Source organism: Physella acuta, unplaced genomic scaffold (assembly GCF_028476545.2).
Source record: "Physella acuta isolate Inbredline_101_S28 unplaced genomic scaffold, ASM2847654v3 ptg002087l, whole genome shotgun sequence".
NCBI classification, from domain to species: Eukaryota; Metazoa; Mollusca; class Gastropoda; family Physidae; genus Physella; species Physella acuta.
The window spans coordinates 68743-89021 of NW_026733589.1; the positions used below are offsets into that span (position 1 = coordinate 68743).

General features: G+C 36.9%; 1 protein-coding gene across 4 annotated transcripts in view; it reads right to left on the reverse strand.

The window, feature by feature from the left end:
- LOC131932099 (solute carrier family 45 member 3) overlaps positions 1-20279 on the reverse strand; it is a 69461-nt gene that overhangs the window by 27954 nt on the left and 21228 nt on the right. Inside the window, exon 1 of one of the 4 annotated variants that reach the window (XM_059288985.1) lies at positions 18046-18174. The exons of 1 other annotated variant lie outside the window; for it this stretch is intronic. The gene's annotated coding sequence lies outside the window, so the exon portion shown is untranslated. Of the gene's footprint in view, positions 1-5711; positions 5853-12839; positions 13030-18045; positions 18175-20279 lie in introns of those variants that run through there. 2 more of the 4 variants (XM_059288987.1, XM_059288984.1) reach the window with 2 other exon arrangements.

Consider the following 20279-nt stretch of genomic DNA (forward strand, 5'->3'; position numbering starts at 1 on the left):
CAACATACAAAAGTAAGGAGTAAAAAAAAATCACTAATCAGATTGACCCATATATATTTTCTGAAGTAATGGAAAGTAATTTAGTATGTTCGTGTCACCACGAGGGGAAACAAACCTAGACAGGTTTAAAGTGAAACAGATGTCGAATCGATTTCCACACAGTGGGGGATACTGACAGGTTTTACGATAACAACATTTGAAACATAATATAAAAATATCTATATACTACTAAAATTCAAGTTGTTTACAAGTTTGTATATTTATCAATTTTTTTTGTCTGTTCCGCTAGATGAAAGCATCTGCACTATGGGTTGGACTGTAAAATATGTATTTAGGTAGAAATAAATGCTCTTTTCCCCCCAAAAATGTTATAAACAAATTTATTTAACGACAATAATTAATTTATTAATATATTCATTTGTAGAAACACCTCTTTAATTACAAAAGTACAGAACAAATACTTTAATTTCACGAAAATTAAAAATTATTTACAGGGACTTAAAATTGAAATTGCAGCTATTAAATCATTTTATTCAATTTCCTCAACATTATAAAAGGGAGGAAGAAACAAACCACCTAAACAGATTTTGTTTTAAAAGGCCTTTACAGGAAAATGACTAAAACGTGCGGCAAAGACTTGTGAAGAGAAAAGCAGTCAAGAAAAGTAAGTAAAAATAATAACAAATTATCAAGTAGCATTTAAGTTCAAATATGTTTAGTGAAGTTTTAGTTAAGTGAAATTAAGTTTAGGGATTACGTGTAACATTAAAAGTGTAACGATTAAGTTAATTAAAGTGACCGAAAGAGTTAATCGCTAACAGTGTAGAGAGTAAGTGAACTAAGGAAAACTCCTTCAACATACACTTTCGCCAATATCTGCAGTATGCTCAGGTTAGCCAGTTTCCAAAAAAATAGAAGGCCTACACTTAAAAAAAAAAACCAGTTTATTTCTTCACATTTTCCTTCATTATGTTTTTTTTTAAAATGTTATTTATAAACGCATTTTTCTTATTAAAAATACGAAACAAAAATCACGTGGGGTTTCAATTTGGGGGCAGGCTGGAAGGGATTAATGGCACTTCAAATAATTCAATAGAAAACAACTGCTTTGAGATACGAACAACTTTATATACGAGCAATGTTACGGAACGAATTAAACTCGTATCTCGAGGTACGAATGTATATCATTTCCATAGGATGGGTTGGGGTGGGGGTCGGGGTTTTAGGCATACTGCGTCGATTCCAATTTGATCGGTCCGAATTAAAAATTTAAAATCGAGCTTAAAATATTTAAACGAAAACGGTTTAGAATCTCAATTTTGGCGCCATCTAATTTCTAAATCTATCCTCCAGCAGTTTAAAAAAAAAATTAAATTAAATCGTCTGCTCGGGAGTAACAAGTGACAAGAGTATTCTCCCTTTTAAATCAATGTGGTAAAGTGATCCAACGAACTGTACTTTATCATGAAGGTCTAGATCACTTTGTCATTCAATGGTCGGCTTTAACTATTAATACAGGGTAATGCACAAGCAAGCAATCGCTTAAAGCCGGCTGCCGGTTGAACCGGTACTTTCATTCAGTGATTCGGAAACCGGCTGATGTAACTAAAGTACAGATACTTTAGGAGAGGGAAAGGTTTAAATTTTAATAGCAGCGATCAGCTATGGGAGTAATGGGAAAGGGAGGGAGGGAGGGGGCAAAGGGTGAGAGAAACGTTTGTTTTGTTGGCTTGAAGGCTGAATTAAAGATGGGATCTTTTCGCCAGGACTGAGGTGGATATTCTTTTTTTTTTTTTTTTTGGGAAAATTCTGAGCTAAGTATGGCCGTGCTCTAGAAAGGGTTAAACAATAAAATAGAGCATATATCTACACTTGGAGAGAAGACTTTAAGATACTTATAATATAAATGTTTGAACCAAGTATCTTGGTTCGAAAAACACAGATTTTTACATTGGGGGATAGCTATACACGTTTCGGCCACAGAACTTCGTTGGGAAAACTGATCTTTACATAAGGAGATATATAAACGTTTTTTTTTACCACATAACTTCGTTGGAATAAATTAAAGATTTTTTTTTTTATAATTGGAAAAACAAATTAGGAATGCAGGAAAGAGCTAAAAACTTAATTAAAAATACACCTAAAAAGAAATTGGTACTAGTTTGAAAAAATATGTATGGGAGAATGGTGTATTAAAAAAAAAAGAAGCAGATTGAAATAGTTTTATGAGAGCTGTGGGTGTTTTATTAGGGGAGGTAATACAGCCTCCGTACCTCGTTACCGTTATTGAATAAATAAATAAATTGAATAAATTGTGACCCCATTTTAGGTGTGGGGGTGGTGGCTTTTGGTGACGGTGTGTGACGATAGGGGGAGTAGAGAAGCAAAAGTTGTCACGGGAAGAAGAAAAACGTGATGTTCTGTACGGAAAACCTACGTGGCTAGGGCTCAAATTTAAAGAACAATACACTTATCGGGCGAAATGTAAATGGAAGGGGGCAAGAATATTTCCATATGTCGAAGAAGACCTAACGCATAACAGAAATGTATTTTTTAATTTAATATTTTAAAATGTATTTATTTTTAAAAAATTTTTTTTAATGATATGATATTTTTTTTAAAATCAATTACTTTTTTCTTGGTACTGATTTAATACAATGTGATTATCACCTTAACATTATCACCGTGTCTTAGGTTTTTCCCCCTTCTAGACGTGACACAAAACCATGCAGGCCATATCAATACAAAGCCAGCTAAAGCTCATGATTGTTATCATTGCCAAAGCAAAGATACGTTCTATAGCAAACCATGAGATTTTTAAAATCAATATAGGATTCCAAAAAATAATTACAGTTTTGATTGACTTAAAAACATACGGTTTTTTTAATTAAATAAAAAAACTTATTTTTTAAACTTCGTTTTGTTGGTAAACAAATTTTAATAAAAAAATTTTAGGCCCTAAAAAAAACCCATTATAATTGAATATCTGCCACGCCAGTTTAATACCGACATACCTTGCGGTACACACTAAAAAGTATATTTTTTTTTTCCAACGATCGATTTCATGTTAAAATAATTTATTTGTTTATTTAATGATAGATCGATATATTAGCAGTAGTTAAGCTGTCACGAATTCCCGTTCAATACATGTTATAAGACGCAGGGTGTGCGGAACAGATGGGGGAACGCTGGGCAGGGTTAGACAATCCTGGGTGGCTGTTTTTTTTTATTGTGGGTCATTTTGGTAGGGTCTAAAAATATTTGATTTTAGATCTTGTGATCAATAAAAGAAATTCAGTTTTTTTTTTTTTTGTTTTTTTTTTGTGAGATAAAAAAAAAGAAGCCAAATAAATCAAAAGTAGATCTGTGCTGTTGGTTATAAAATCTCATGATTGTTAAAACACTACAAGTGTAAAAATAAAAACAGTACATGCTGAATGTGATAAACTTTGACTTTTGTTTCATAATGCATGTTGAACATAATGCATGATGGAAACAAGTCAAGAATTTTTTGTTGAATCTCTTTAGGCTTGTACCATGTTGCGGTTTTCAATGTGTTGTATGAAAAAAAAAATTGTTTAGGAAAGTGTGTTAAAAAATAGTTAGATCTCTCTTGTATGTCATTATTTATTAAACGGAGAAATAAAAAGCTATAAAACTACTCAAAAAATAAATGGAAAGAGAAGCAAGGGCTGCCGGGTTTACGTGGCTACAACTAAAGAGGGATGCCCATAGTAGAGTCTGGTGGGGAGAGGCGTAGCTGCAGTCCTTGGGGGGTTCACAGGATTAAGTCAAGTAAGTCATACGAATGGGAGGTGGAGGGGGGTAGATCAACAGGGGGGGGAGGGGTTAAGGGGGGGGGGGTTGTAGCTAATATGCGAAAAATAAAGGCAAGTGCCGTATTGAAGTGGATAAGGCAAACAGTAAAAGTATTTAAATATTTGATTGAATAGGAATTTTTTTTTGTGGTATTTTGTCTATTAAATGGGCCCATGTTGTTGATGCTCGCACTTCTATGTTTCAGCAATAGACCTAAACTTTAAGCGACGCTGTTACCGCATTGCGGGGGGGGGGGGGGGGGTGTCGCCCCCATACTAGCGGCTACCATTGCATATTGGTACTGGTTCGTGAGCGTCCTATATAAGCTTTGGGGTAGGGGGGGGGAGAAGAGCATTACTTAAATCATTGGTCAAATTGGTAAACTCGAAAAAGTGATACACCGTGGGGGGGGGGGGGGGGGGGGTGCAGGAAACAATTCAAATCCCAATGAACCGATTTTTTAAAAACATTTTCGAGGTGTGTGTCCGAAATTATTAAAGTAAAAACAAAAGTAGACTGATAAAATCGTGCAAGACAAAAGTAGACTAACAAGTATCAAACAAAAGTAGAAAGACAAGAATAAAACAGTTAAAAAGTAGACTGACAAAAATAATGAAACAGAACATTTTTTAAAAAATATATAGATCTATTCCAGGTCTTCTCTCGAAACTTCTTTTGAATTCTATTTTCGTAAAGTCACGTTTGATTATTATAATTTTTTATATCTTTTCTACACGTACAATGAGAGTATTGTTCTGTGTGCCGCTATAAGAGCCGATAAAACGTATTGAATCCTCTATTTCGCCAGTACCGCTGAAACCTCTCGAGCATTGATACCCGCGGAGTAATAAAACTCCAAATACATTAGAACAGTGGTTCTCAACCTTTTTGGAGGTACCGTACCCCGCCAGTTTTAAATACGCATTCACCGTACCCTTCTTAATAGTCCGCAATGACAAAATCTGATCGTGAATCATATAAATCGGGTGTGTCTTGACTTCCGCCGAACCCATGAGACTGACTCTTTGAACCCCTGGGGTTCGACCGAACCCAGATTAAGAACCACTGCGTTAGAATATTTAAAATAAACCGGGAGTAATCTCCCATAAACTTTCTCGAATATTCTTATATAAAACAACAGGGGATGGGAACTCGGGCTATAGACATGATTTTTAATCCATTTTAAATACTTAAAGTTTTAAAAATAGAATAAAATCTCGTAGACAAAAGAATTGCACACCAAGTGAACGCCAAATAAAAAAGTGCATAATAGTGCGCAATATTATTAGTACTTTAAAAATTTACATTAGTTTTTTGAGAAATCGAAAGTAGCGTAAATTACTACTTCCGGTCAATGGAAATTACTCAAAATTTAACAGAAGGTAGAGAATTAGATCTTTTACTCACATGTGAAATTTCATTTATCTATCTGAAATAGTACTCAAGTTATAGGCTTTTGAAAAATTCAAAGTAGAAAAAGTACCACTTCCGGTAATCCAAAATTGCTCAAAAGTTGATAGGGATCTACGATTTTGATAAAATACTTATATATGAAATTTCATCAGCCTAGCTGTAACGGTACTCAAGTTACCGTGTTTACACACGGACAGACAGACACACAGACAGAATTGCAAAGCCCAGTTTTTCAGACTGGATTACGCATAAAAACCTCTTGATTTTGATAAATCTGAATTGATAATTTTTGCCCGATTAAAATAAGTCCCCTCTACTTCGGATGTGATGAAGGACTAAGGTGTAATACGGTGAAAATTGTTAAAATTTCAAGTGATTTTTGTGCACGATTACAATACTTTCTCTATACTTCGTATATACGAGAAAGTAAAAAGAATATAAAATGAATCCAAATCAACTTAAAATTATCTTTGACTAACCTTGAAAGCATTATGTTATTTCAAGCAACCTGCTATTGAAAACAAACTTTACTGTAAGACATATCCTTATTTAAAAAAAAAATTCACAATAAACTGTTTACTGTCTAAACAAAAATTTTCAACAATAGATTGTCCACAAACCAAACGAAAAATATCAATGAAAGCACACACGCTACTTAAGTAGGGAAAGGCACATAAAAAGATAACAAACGCGATTGGTCAATGAAATAGACGTTGAGCACGTGATATCTATAAATAGCCCCAGCACGAAATAAGTAGGCTAAAAAATCTATACACTAAATCAAGGGCCTTTCAATGCGTCAGTTGTTCTAAGGATAAGATTTGTTCAATAATGGTCGACACGTATTATATATGCTGTGTAAACAGAAAGGAAAATGGGAAGAAATAAATGAGGGGAGAGGAATAGAGCGTGTTATTAAGGAGTATTTTCAATGGGGTGGGGGGGGGGGTACCAATTTCAGAAGAATAAATAATAAAGCTAGTTACATGTTATGAATTAAATTTTGATTTAAAACGATATTTTTTCAAAACTTTAGTTAAGCATTGACATGTTCATGCTTACACTTTACGTTAAGTTTAGCGTTAACTTTGAAGTAGTTTAATGTTATACTTTAAGTAAAGTAGAGTGTTAAACATTAGGTAACGTTCAGTGTTATACCTTAACACCAACAAATAAAACACTATAGCGTAAATACTATAATAAAGTATGTGATAGCTCCCTATCTTATCATGAAGTTAAGTTAACCTAATTCACATGAAGGGATTGTGTTGTCAGCAACGTAGAGAAATGGAAAGACTCGACAATGACCAACTTCGACAGATGAAAAGACTCGACAATGACCAACTTCGACAGATACAATGACCAACTTCGACAGACGAAAAGACTCGACAATGACCAACTTCGACAGATGAAAAGACTCGACAATGACCAACTTCGACAGATGGAAAGACTAGACAATGACCAACTTCGACTGATGAAAAGACTAGACAATTACCAACTTCGACAGACGAAAAGACTCGACAATGACCAACTTCGACAGAAAAAAATACTCGACAATGACCAACTTCGACAGATGTAAAAACTCGACAATGACCAACTTCGACAGAAAAAAATACTCGACAATGACCATCTTCGACAGAAAAAAATACTCGACAATGACCAACTTCGACAGAAAAAAATACTCGACAATGACCAACTTCGACAGAAAAAAATACTCGACAATGACCATCTTCGACAGATACAATGAACAACTTCGACAGATGGAAAGACTCGACAATGACCAACTTTGAGAAATGGAATGACCAACTCACTGATTACCATGTAGATGTGATTTGACTACCAAACCCAAAAACAGCGCATGCTAGAGGTCCTGAAGGACTGGAGGACATCAGGACACCAGTCTGTCCCCAGACGATTTCAATCATTAAAGATTACGGCTAATTAAACCGGACCCCGCGTGGGGTGCTTTCATTAATAATTAGAAGCTTCCATTCTGTGACTATCCAGTGTTCTCACCATTTGTTTTGTTCAATTAAATTTTTTTTAAGCTACATAAATCAGTCCAGCTAGCTATTACAGGGGTCTCCAAACTTTTCAGTCCGAGGGCCGCATTAACTATCAAATTTCAGTTCGGGGGCCAGTTTCTTCTAGACATGTCTTTGATTTTTCTGGGCAAAGTTCCTCAGCCATCACCAACAAACGTTTTTTTCCGTGGACAAAAAGATCTCCGCGGGCCGGATTAGAGGACCTCGCGGGCCGCATCCGGCCCGCGGGCCGTAGTTTGGAGACCCCTGAGCTATTACATAGCAGGGTGTGTGGAGAAAGAATATTTAACAAACACTAAGCTAGCTAAACCCATTTATACAGTAATTAAAAAATCGATAAACCTAACCAATCAAACAGTAGATAGTATACTCTTTCAGTTAAATCGTATTTGATTAAATCTCAAAGATTTACATTTTTAAATTGTCTTTTCAATAGTTTAAAATTACCTAAATTCAACTATTAAAACCCCCCTTAAACAAATCCCCAGGAAAACAAAACAAGAACCATGTCAGTATTTTATCCAATAAAAACCCAAGAAACCAATCACGTGTTAGTGTTTCATCCAATGAGCAAACACAAGGAAGGTTAGTGGGCCCACCGGTGTTAGAATCAATACACACAAATTCAATGGTTTAATTCAACGATTTACAGCAACTTTCAAAACGTTACACATTTCACAACAGCAGCTGGCGGTTTCATATTTCAATGAGGAGAGGCGGATCTACCAACAGGCACGTTAGGTAATTGTTGTTGGGTAACATTCCCATGCAGTGTGTAAGCGGTAGAGAGCTAGACGGCTAACCCGGAAGTATTGAGTACGAATCCGGGTTCTAATTAGACAGTTTAGGGCAGTGATGATGTCCCTTTGTTACAAACAAAAAATTCGTTTTTTTTTTAAGTTCTTGTTAAAATATTTAAACGAGCTGAACTAAAAACTGAATTTATTTCTGATAAAATTGTAGTCTATCGGTCTGTTTTTAAGATATATTTGGTATTGTATTTAGAAGACGCGGGTCTTCTTCTTCTCCTTTTTCAAGTCCCGACGGTGCAAAGAAGGGACGGCTTGGCCTAGCGGTAGAGAGCTAGACTGCGAACACGAAAATCTCGAGTACGAATTCGGGTTCAAGCCTGTAGACTGTCCCTGAGTCCACCTAACTCTGACAGGTGACTGATTCACGTTAGGTACACCACGGGCAGCTGGGCATAGTGCTGACCACACTATCCCTTCAAATAACGAGGTCTCTGAAATAGATTAACCCTATTTCATCTGCCCCGTGTATTTTGGGCACAAAAGGGTAAAAATGATGATAATCATTCCCACTAAGGAGCAAAAGCGGATGTGTAAAATATAGTATTTATGCGCGAGCTCAATATAACATTACTTATATTTTGATACAATTATAACGCCGTCTGGAGATCGCAGAGCTGAAGGTGAGTAAGTAAAGGACCCTTTTGAACTTGACGGTCCATAGGCCAGGTGAAGTAGAGTACACCTGTTTCAGTGGCCTCGATATTAGCAAGGATAGTGTCAGCTTTTATGCACAGTCGTCTTTACTTTGCTTACCGTGAGTCAGGTACCCTCATAGCTGGGTGGACTCTAGGGACGTTCTACTGACTTGAACCCACGATTCTAACTCGAACACTTTAGGGTTAGCAGCTCAAAGGGAACATTGCTAATGTGCCGAACACAAATCATGTATAGCCAATAGAACTTATAGGGGGGGGGGGGAGGGGGCACTGTGTCTACTACTGTAAGCGTTAAAACATAGTTTTATTACTATGACGTAGTGTGACCTACTTAGGTCTAGTAATGTTTTATTTCTAGTTTGACGTTGTTATAATACCATATATGGTCGATGGTGCAACAACCGGGTTTTTTCCGCTGTCTTACTAAGAGAGTCTAAGACTCAGAAATTTTCCATCAAGATCTGATTGATTGATTCAGACCAGATGACCACCCCAACCAATGGCCACATGAGTTGAAGGTAACCTCCCCTGTTGCCTAAGTCTATAACTAGATCGCCCACAGGCGGCACGAGGCAGTCCATTCTGACCAGGCCGTCCATTTTGACCGGCAGTTCATTTTGACCATTTGAACGTGAGAGAGCTTAAGTCCTGAGTGTGCTATGCATTCTTAAGTTGTTTAAGTATTCTAGTATTATATTACTTGTGGCCAAGTGATTCTTGATGCTATAGCAGTGTTATGTGACCTGTGGCTATTTTTATAAAGTGTTAGAATCTGTGATAGTATTTTTTCTTACGCTTTGTAAGTTGGGTTTTGTTATTTTCTAAACTAAATATTTTATCTTGTTTAACCTAGTGTTCTGCCACAACTGTGTTCACTTATTAAAGGTTGTATGCAGATTGAATGAGTTGTTAACTTCAATAGTTTCACTAGTTTTCCCTAGACCTCGAAATCGAGCCCTAGTGAGTTGTTGAGTTAGTTTTCATTCAGTTAGGCTTTAGGTCATTTGCATATAACCCCAAGAAAGAATCCGGGGGCGTTCACCATCTATCTGGCTGGTAGATAGGTGTCCGTTACAGTAGTTCACAACTTAAAATGTGTTACAGTCATACAGCGAAGGGGACATCTTCACGGCATATAGTGCAACAGGGTCTAGGACATTTCCCCCAGCTAATTCCCCATCCAGGAGCAAGAGACAGACCCACGGCAGCTTAGTTAGAACGAGGAAAGAGAAGACAGCAAACACACACGTGATAGACAGAAAATGGTGCAGCAAGCCAAAGCCCTCTATGGGCTGTACAGCCACAAGTAAAGATGGATGGTCGTGTAGAAATCACAAACAAATCTACACGTATAGACTAAAAAATAAACCGGTAGTGATCTCCCCTAAACTTTCTCGAATATTCTTATATAAAACAACAGGGGATGGTAACTGGGGATATAGTTATGATTTTTAATCCATTTTAAATACTTAAACTTTTAAAAATAGAATAGAATCTCATAAAAAAAAACATTGCGCACCAAGCAAACGCCGAATAAAAACGCGTATAATAGTGCGCAATATTATTAGTACTTTAAAAATTTACATTAGTTTTTTGAGAAATCGGAAGTAGCGTAAATTACTACTTCCAGTCAACGGAAATTACTCAAAATTTAACAGAAGGTAGAGAATTAGATCTTTTACTTACATGTGAAATTTCATTTATCTATCTGAAATAGTACTCAAGTTATAGGCTTTTGAAAAATTCAAAGTAGGAAAAGTACCACTTCCGGTTATCGGAAATCGCTCAAAAGTTGATACGGATCTACGATTTTGATAAAATACTTATATATGAAATTTCATCAACCTAGCTGTAACGGTACTCAAGTTATCGTGTTTACACACGGACAGACACACACACACAGACACACACACACACACAGACATACGGACAAGATTGCAAAATTATGTTTTTCCGTATCAGTGAGGTGTAAAACGTCGAGATTTGTAAAAATCTCGATTTTTTTTTTGCACGATTACAATACTTTCTCTATACTACGTATATACGAGAAAGTAAAAAGGTAAAACAATTCGCAATAAAACTTGATTGAAATATATTAGAAACAGCTGTTGTCAGTAGTGAGTAAAAAAACACAATTATCGCCCTTTTGTGATCCTTTGATTGTACACTAATAATATGTTTATTTTTCTTACTAAGTTCCTACTTATATAACCATTATATATATATATATATATATATATATATATATATATATATATATATATATGTATGTATGTATGTATGTAGGTAGGTAGGTAGGTAGGTAGGTAAGTAGGTAGGTAGGTAGGTAGCTAGCTAGGTAGGTAGGTAGGTAGGTAGATAGGTATGTATGTATGTATGTATGTATGTATGTATGTATGTATGTATGTATGTATGTATATGTATGTATATATATGTATGTATGTATGTATGTATGTATGTATATAATACACACGTCCTGTTTTGTGCTCCCACCACCCACCCCAAACACAGAAAGACCACGTCCGGCCAGCAGGTCACGGTGCCCTGACCAGAATCCAGGTCACACACGTGGCGAGCTGGATTCAGTGTGAGCAAGAGATCGCCCCAGGGTTTGATAACGACGCTCTCAGACCCTTTCCGCGAGAGCGTCATTTCCGGTCTGCTCCAACCTCATGGTTGGAATGGTGTGGTCGTGCGGTAGAGCACATGACCTTACGCCCAGGGCAGGGCAGGGAGGGGGTGAGCCGTAGTCGTGATGATTGACTTAGATCTATATGGTCAACCTAAGTACATTACAATGAATTAGTACTTTGTGTTAAATCCAGACAGGCATTGTACATGCGTGTCACGGCTTCAGTTACAGATGGACTCTACCGCACCTGCCCTTTCTAGCTTTCAGGACTGAGTCGTAACGGTATACTGTCAACGTTGCGAAGGTTCTACCAAATTGGTCTTCATATTAATTACGTCACCTAACTTTTTTTTTACCACCATCTCCATTTGAAAAAGCAACACTCCTCTTCTGCCAAAGTTCAACTCCAATTTCCTTAAATAAACACTAAAGAAAAAAAAAGTTAATGTTTTGTTTAGGATAATAGAAAAATACTTCTAAACTCTCCCCATTCCCCCCCCCCCCCCGCATCTTCCTATAACACAAAAGTCAAACCCCCTCCACGCCAGATACGTGACTTCAATTTATAAATGACCCGCTACTCAAAACACGACAGTTCAATACGTCATATAAAATTGCGCACGACGAAAAACAAGCCGACTATAGGTACGATTTAATTACAAATATCGACTTTAATATTTTTTTCCAAGTCTACGGGGAGTAATGCAGTGGCGGAACTAGAAAAAAAAGGCTCCCCCGCAATAAAAAAATTAGGGCCCCATATATATATATATATATATATATATATATATATATATATATATACACATTTAAAATAGATAGCTTAAATATGAAATAATATTTATTCATATAAAATCATACACATGTTTCGCACAAAACATATTAAAGTAGTTTAGCAAGCTCTGCTCAAAATTAGAAACTTTACATTGTTATTAGATCTAAATCTTTAATTACCAAGTATTGCAGACTAATATTTTTATGAGTTTTAAAAATAAATTAAAATAATTATTAATATTTGTGCATGGAGCTGAAGAGCCGCATCATGACATCAAAAGAGCCGCATGCGGCTCGCGAGCCGCAGGTTGCTGACCCCTGGTCTATTTCATTGCAATATATAACCATTCTGAGAGAACAAACCAGAAAAAATTTAGTCCAAACCAATTAATAAGTACCATAGTATCACTGAAATGCTGGTCAAAAATATATAAAGACGTTAGCTTGATTCGTCAATGGTTTCTCGCGTTATGTTTATTTTTTTCATTTTTGGCTTTTATAATATCAATTTTGAAAACATTGATTTTTATAGCTATACTGTTGTATAGTACGTCTTATTTAAGTAACAATTCAGAGAATTAATTGCTTTTTAATGTATATAGTACAAAACTATTTAAATGAGCTTCGTGGGCATCCCTATTTTAAAGAAGGGCAGTAAGTCATGGAAGTAGTGTAAATGTTTACCTACCTTTCAAACTTTCTTGTAGATTTTAAATTATTTTTCTACGCAACAATCTCTGCTATAATAGACCTGTTTGTTTTTTTTTTTTTTTACAAAACCACTTTTAAGATGTATGAAAAACATAATTTTTGAAAAAAAAATGCATCGTTTTTTGGTCGGAACTGGGCCCCTAAACGTCCTGGGCCCCCCCGCATTGCGGGGTCTGGCGGTATGGTAGTTCCGCCCCTGGAGTAATGTAATTAAAATAAATATATCAGATAATAATTCAATATTAGTATAATGATTAAAAATTCTATATGATCCACGCTCAAATTTAGATCACATCTTTACAGTTACATATATACTACATAGGATAATCAATACTACCCTAATATCTGGCAAGATACTACCGGTGTTATAGGACATACAAGTCGCACCAGGGACCCCACTTGAGTATTGGGATAAAATGTAAGCATACCAGAGCTTTCAATTGGTCCTATCGTCTCACGTGATCAGCTGTAATCAAAACACATTTCGATTGGCTAGTTTTCACCACAAGGGCATACCAAATCTAGGACAATACGACCCCCATGTTTCTTTTTAATTAGAAGATAACACGCGCGTGGAGTCTTAATTAGACTTAATTAGCGGGCATGTTAGGCTGTAAATACAGGGATTCCTAACATAAGGACGGCGTGGCCTAGCGGTAGAGTGCTAGAATGTGAACCCGAAAGTCTCGGGTTCAAGCAAAGTTTTTTTTCGGGCACTTCTTGGGGTTAACGAACGAAATGGAATTTATATAGAAAATATATACTTTAACCAGTGTTGACCCCCACCCCCCGAAAATATCAAGTGCCCCCGCGGAGAAAAAATGTCTGAAAGAAACACTGGGTAAAAGTCAGTGGAACGTCCCTGAGTCCAGCTCTGATGAGTACCTAGATCAAGTTACGGAAAGTAAAGGCGGATGAGCATAGTGCATGCCACTCTATCCCTTCATATGCCGATTTCATAGAAACTTCACTTGCCCCATGGATCGTCTGGTTCGAAAGGGGAACTTTAAGATAAGGATGAAACCATGATGAGATGAAATAGTAACGTATTAGAGACTGTGCATGTGGAGGGGGCATGCATTTAGATCTATATTAATGGAATAACTCATATCTCATTAACGGAAAAAAATATAATTGTACGAAAAATGTTTAAAATGAAAAAGACAGTAAATGTTAACAGGTGGGTGTGTGGTCATACTATTTTAGAACCACTGTTTTTATTGACGCGAGTTATTTTAATCAAAATGAAACAAATAAGCAGCTTACGCCTTCGTATGCTCGCTCATACAGAATTACACACGGAGCAACAGCTTAACCAGCGGTGTGAAACATGTGGCTTGGGGGGCCACATCCGGCTCTTCAAACTAGCAAAGGATGCTCTGCCCACTAGATGTAAGAAAATAGGTCTTGAACTAGAACATTGGGCTTTTTAAACTTATGAAGGCGGCTATTTGAACCAGTGAATATGGTTCTTTCAATTAACAAAGGGTGCTCATTCCATTGAAGAAAATACGCATAATGTAAGACTGAGGAAAATAAATAAATAACATGTTATGCCGTTTTTTTTTCTTCATTCTGTTAAATCGTTCCCCATAAACTATGTAATTTAACGCGGCTTCTTCATATCTCTAGGATAAATAATGTATACACATGTTTTTTTTTACTCGCCATCCCTAGTTTGGATTAAGATTTAACTCGAGACAAAACGTAATCTCTAGCGTTTGCAAGCGATTAGCTAGTGCGTAACACTGTTAAATGGTGTGAAAGTAAGAAGTCGACAGCACCGTGGTGCTCTTTAAACTACACAATATTACATAACACAGAGAGGCTTTATTAGCTGGTGCGCACCCATGTTGAATGGTGCGCAAGTTTTAAACTTTAAGCAATGGGGTGCACTTTAACTACAAAAGATTACATAACAGAGAAGCTTCATTAGCTGGTGCGCACCCATGTTGAATGGGACGAAAACTTGGAACTTAAAGCACGGGGTACACTAGATGAACCCGGATTATTATCAAAAACCAACAGGCCATTACAGTGTGTCAAAAAAAAAAAAAACACACGCCAAGCCTTTATTATTTAGAGCGGTAACACATTTAAAACGACGCGTTGCAAACGGCTAAACATGGCTCGAGATTAGCTTATGAACTAAATAACCCCTTTGACAGAGCTAGGCAGTTTAAGACAACGTGCTATCATGTCATGTTATAGTGACCCATGTCATATAAAGGATGCCCTTGATGTCAGGTCAGTGGCCCTATGTCATGTTAGAAAGGTCCATGTCAGGTAAAACTTAGTCATGACATAATACATTGGCCCATGACATGTATGGTATATGTTGTATGGCCAAAAAAATGTTACAGGGGATCTTGAAATGTTGCAGTAGCTAATGACATCCCAGTGGCTATTTGATTCTAGAGTGGCCCATGTCGTGTAAGTGGGGCTTAATTCATGTTAGATTGCCCTTGTCATTTTAGAGTGACCCATGTCATGTTTGGCTCTTGTCATTTTAGAGTGACCCATATCATGTTAGAGTGGCCTATGTCATGCTAGTGGCCCATGTCATGTGTGGCCCATGTCATGTTAGTGTCCCATACATGTGTGTCCCATATCACGTAAGTGTGGCCCATGTCCTGCAAGTGTGGCCCATGTCATGTAAGTGTGGCCCATGTCATGTAAGTGTGGCCCATGTACTGCAAGTGTGGCCCATGTCATGTAAGTGTGGCCCATGTCAAGTTAGTGTGGCCCATGTCCTGTAAGTGTGGCCCATGTCATGTAAGTGTGGCCCATGTACTGCAAGTGTGGCCCATGTCATGTAAGTGTGGCCCATGTCCTGCAAGTGTGGCCCATGTCATGTAAGTGTGGCCAATATCATGTTATAGTGCCCCTCCCTCCTCAACGTGTAATGGCGTCAAACACGACGACATAAATCACGCACTGAGGCGCGTCACGCCTCACAGAAAAACAACAACACACCAACACAGCTCTAGCGTGTAGTAGGACGTGGGCGTGTCCAGCCTCCCGGAATGCCAACCATGTCATCAAGGCTACACCCAAATTATCAAAGCCGACACCGTCACCCACCCACAGGTAAACAATCCCGCCACTAACCATAACTCTCGCGTCATATTCGGGTGGAGTTATCCAATTTTTTGGTCCCCCACTCCTTATCATCATACCGCTTATACATGTGTTAACTTAAATTTACGATACAAAACCAACACGAAGCAGTAGCAAGAATAGCTGACTAGCCAGACTTGATTGGAATAATACGTATAGATATTTTCACTGCACTATTCGAAACGCTAATTTTAACACGCGTGATCGTTCCATGGTACATATTTTACCACTAGATCTATTTACGGCAAGCGTAATAGATACATAGCCCTAACATAGTACGCTGGTAAAGTTTAGAACGTATAAGTATCGATACATTTCATAAAATAAAAGAGTCAGGCTAACATCGAAAATTAGGTACATCTACAAAATTAAATTTTAGCATATCACGGCTAACCTAATCTTAATCCTAGCACTTATCCTTACCAGAGATACGAGTTTTAAAAATGTAAAGTTTCAACAGTGCAAGCGTTTCTACAAGAACTTTAAGACCGGCGGCTGTTCTAAAATAGAGCAGACAGATTTTAAAGTATCTTAAAGCTAAGCCTTGAGCTTTCGCTAACCTAATCCAGACCCTAAGTGTCTAATACTCTGCCCCGAATTTTAAACCCCAATACCAAAAAAAAAAAAAAACACAACCCAATCCGTTAGTTTTTCATCTTACTCCAAATAACTGAACCCAACCCTTTATCTCATTTTGGTCCTTATAAAAAGTCACATTACTGAACCAAACCATTACGTGTTCTTTATCTTATCCCAAATAACCGAACCCAACCCTCTTCCTCATCCTAAAATCAATAAATCAGGTCCTTTAAAAAATCCATACTACTGACCCCAACCCTTTACCTTATTTTCAATTACTGAATCCAACCCTTTTCCTCATCCCAAAATCAACGCATCTTGCTCTTATAAAATCCTTACTACTGAACCCAACCCTTTTCCCAATCCCAAAATCAACGCATCTGGCTCAGATAACAATCCTATACAACCCTATTATCGAACCCAACCCTAACGTGTCCATCCCCTTACCCCCCCCCCCCCCCCCCCCCCCAAAAAAAAAGTAATCACCGAAAAAGTTGATTGACAAGCCTAATTAATTTTTCTTCTCTCGGTCGAGACAAAGGCTGACCACTATCTCAGCAGTGCCATATTTCTAATATACCTTACCAGCGGACCCCCCCCCCACCCTTCCAGCACACCCACTATGTTACTATTCCACCCATCTAGAACCCACTTTCACATGAATAAACGTAGTCAGCGTAACGCCCACGTAGTCGACTTTGACCCCCCCCCCCCGTAGTCAACGTATCACCCACGTAGTCGACTTTCACAATGTTCATTCATAACCCCCCCCTATGTAGTCAACGTAGAACCTATATTCGACTGTTACAATGTTCATTTATAAACTCAAACCCCCCCCCCCACCTCTAGCCTACAATTTTCTTTTCCCCTCCCACTCAACAACCAAGCACTCCCATCCTCATGCTCTGAATATCAACAAGCCCATTACACCACGATGTCACCTAAAAAAAAAAAAAATCTACGATAAAGATATTAGAGAGGACTGATATTACCTATTTTCGACACGACGTTTTCGAAAATATCTGTGTTATGATTAGGAATTATGGTTCGAGCTATGGTAGGACTTGGTTTAGGATTAGCATTGACATTTGCAAGTAATTTTGGACTTAATTTGGTTTAACTGCCAGTAATCTAACCCCACCCCCACCTTTTTCTAAAAAAAGATGAGTCTATATTATTGTGGCACTATCGGACACAAGTTATACCACATTTCAGACACCGGTATAACACAAATCGGACACTGGTATAACATATTTCGGACACAGATATAACACCTATCGGATACAGGTGTAACACATACACCGACATAAGTTCAACATACACCGCCCGTAAAGCAACATGCAACGCCGTTAAATACTGCCTTAACGTTCGTATTTGACAAGAATCAAGAAGTGTGTATAAACATTTAATTTCTAACCGTAAAAAAAGTATAATTCTAATTTATATCAAAAAAGAAACGAAAGAAAACAAAAATCTCGACTTACCGATTTCAACACAAAGAGTGAAATAAACCTTATAAATCGAGTTAGTGACAGTGAAAATATTTAAGTCCAACCCATTGTCTTACACGGCCACGACTACCATTCATTCCGTGAAATTTTTAAAATTTAAAACAGCTACCGTCTGCACCACACACACACACAAGACAAACGAAGCCACGAACACTAATCTAGCACTCAGGGGAGGTTACCCCCTTTTTTTCTCTCTTTCAAGACAAACTGTGTCACATCAAGGGGAGAGAACACCACCATGCGTGAACTTTAACCCATATATTGGGGGTTGTGTTGTTGGCTGGTGAAGAAACAGGTTGGTCGAGTAAAGGGGACAAATTAAATATATTTTTTAAAATATTTCCTTTCGCAGGCACTTTAAGTTTTTCAATGGAAGAAGTGCTACATGATTTCAGGGAAAGATTTAAGGGTATTGTTTCGGTCATTTAGATCCACACATATTTAAATAGAATCTATATACCAGACGGATAAAATAATGTACATGTTCTCAGGGTCTTATTTTCAGGTAATTGTCTCTATACGTGGTACCCCACTTTTTGAGAGCCACTGAACAACCAATATACTAACAATGTCAATAAAAATGCAAATGTTCCCATGGTAAAATTTTCGGGGTATTTTCTCTTTTACGCGGTATCACACTTTTTGAGAATCACTGAACAACCAATATACTAAGAGTGAGATAAAAATGTAAATGTTCCCAGGGTTACATTTTCGGGGTACTTTCTCTTTAAGTGGTACCCCACTTTTTGAGAACCTCTAAACAACTAATCTACTAACAGTGAGATTTAAATGTACATATTCTCACGAAAAGATTTTCGGGGTATTTTCTCTTTAACCCACTTTTTGAGAACCACTGAGATACGGTTCAATAGTTCGGAGATTTTAAACGTGTGCTAATTTTTTAAAAAATGAGGTTAAAAATCGAGCAGACTCATAGCAATCACAGCTGTGTTATGTGGAACTCTTCCCCCCCCCCCCACTTCACACACATACACGCACACACATATACTGCTCAAAGTTAAATGAAGTTAGTAATTTACATGCAGTCTGTGGTCTTACAATCAAGGACTAGTAAAACACTATGATAAATAACTGTAGTTAGTAAAGTATTATTATAAGCTTAATTCGTAAGATTTTAATTTCTTTAGTGTAGTATGTACCTATTCGCAACCTTATGTTTACAATAATTTAAAAAAGGTAATTGAAAACGTAGTTGAATTTAATGTAATTAATAATGTAAATATAGTCTGTAAAAATAAAAAATTAAATTAAATAATAGGGCCTACTACATTTAAAATTTCAAACAAAGTTCGTACAATGTGATTTAGTTTCAAATTATTTATAATTTCAATATAGTTAGTAAAACATTTTACATTTTTAAAAATAAAAATTCATAATTAAAAGATAGTTTGTAAAATATAATTTGAAATAACGTATAATGTAATTATTATTTGTTAAATATCAATTTAAAATAATGTTTAACGTAAATAAGTTATCAATTTAAAATAATATATCACGCAAATAAGTTTGTAAAATGATTTTAAATTGAAAGAGACATAAGATTCTTACTACAACTACCATCATGCAAATTACCTCCATGTTAAACCTCATCGATGAGTTGCTAGGCGACAGTTACCACGGGGATGGCATTAAATTAATGGATGGACGACCATTGCAGTCACGTCCTGTATCGACTTAATTAGTCGGAAGTTCGTGGGTATAAATGGAAATGTAGGGTCCATGGTAGGAAGGTTTATATAAGAGCAGAGTTTTTATTCGTTAAATGAAAGTGTAGGTCTACGGGTAAGTAGGTTTATACAAGAGTAGGGTTTATATAAGTTAGCTGATGTTAACATTAGTTAATGAAAGTGTAGGTCTACGGGTAAGTAGGTTTATACAAGGGTAGGGTTTATATAAGTGACCTGATGTTAACATTAGTTAATGAAAGTGTAGGTCTACGGGTAAGTAGGTTCACATACGTTAAATGAAAGTAAAGATCCAAGGATAGGTAGGTTTATATAAGGGTAGAGTTTACATACGTTAAATGATAGTGTAGGTCTACGGGTAAGAAGGTTTATACAAGGTTAGGGCTTATATAAGTGAGCTGATGTTAACATTAGTTAATGAAAGTGTCGTTCTATGGGTAGGTAGGTTTATACAAGGTTAGGGCTTATATAAGTGAGCTGATGTTAACCTTAGTTAATGAA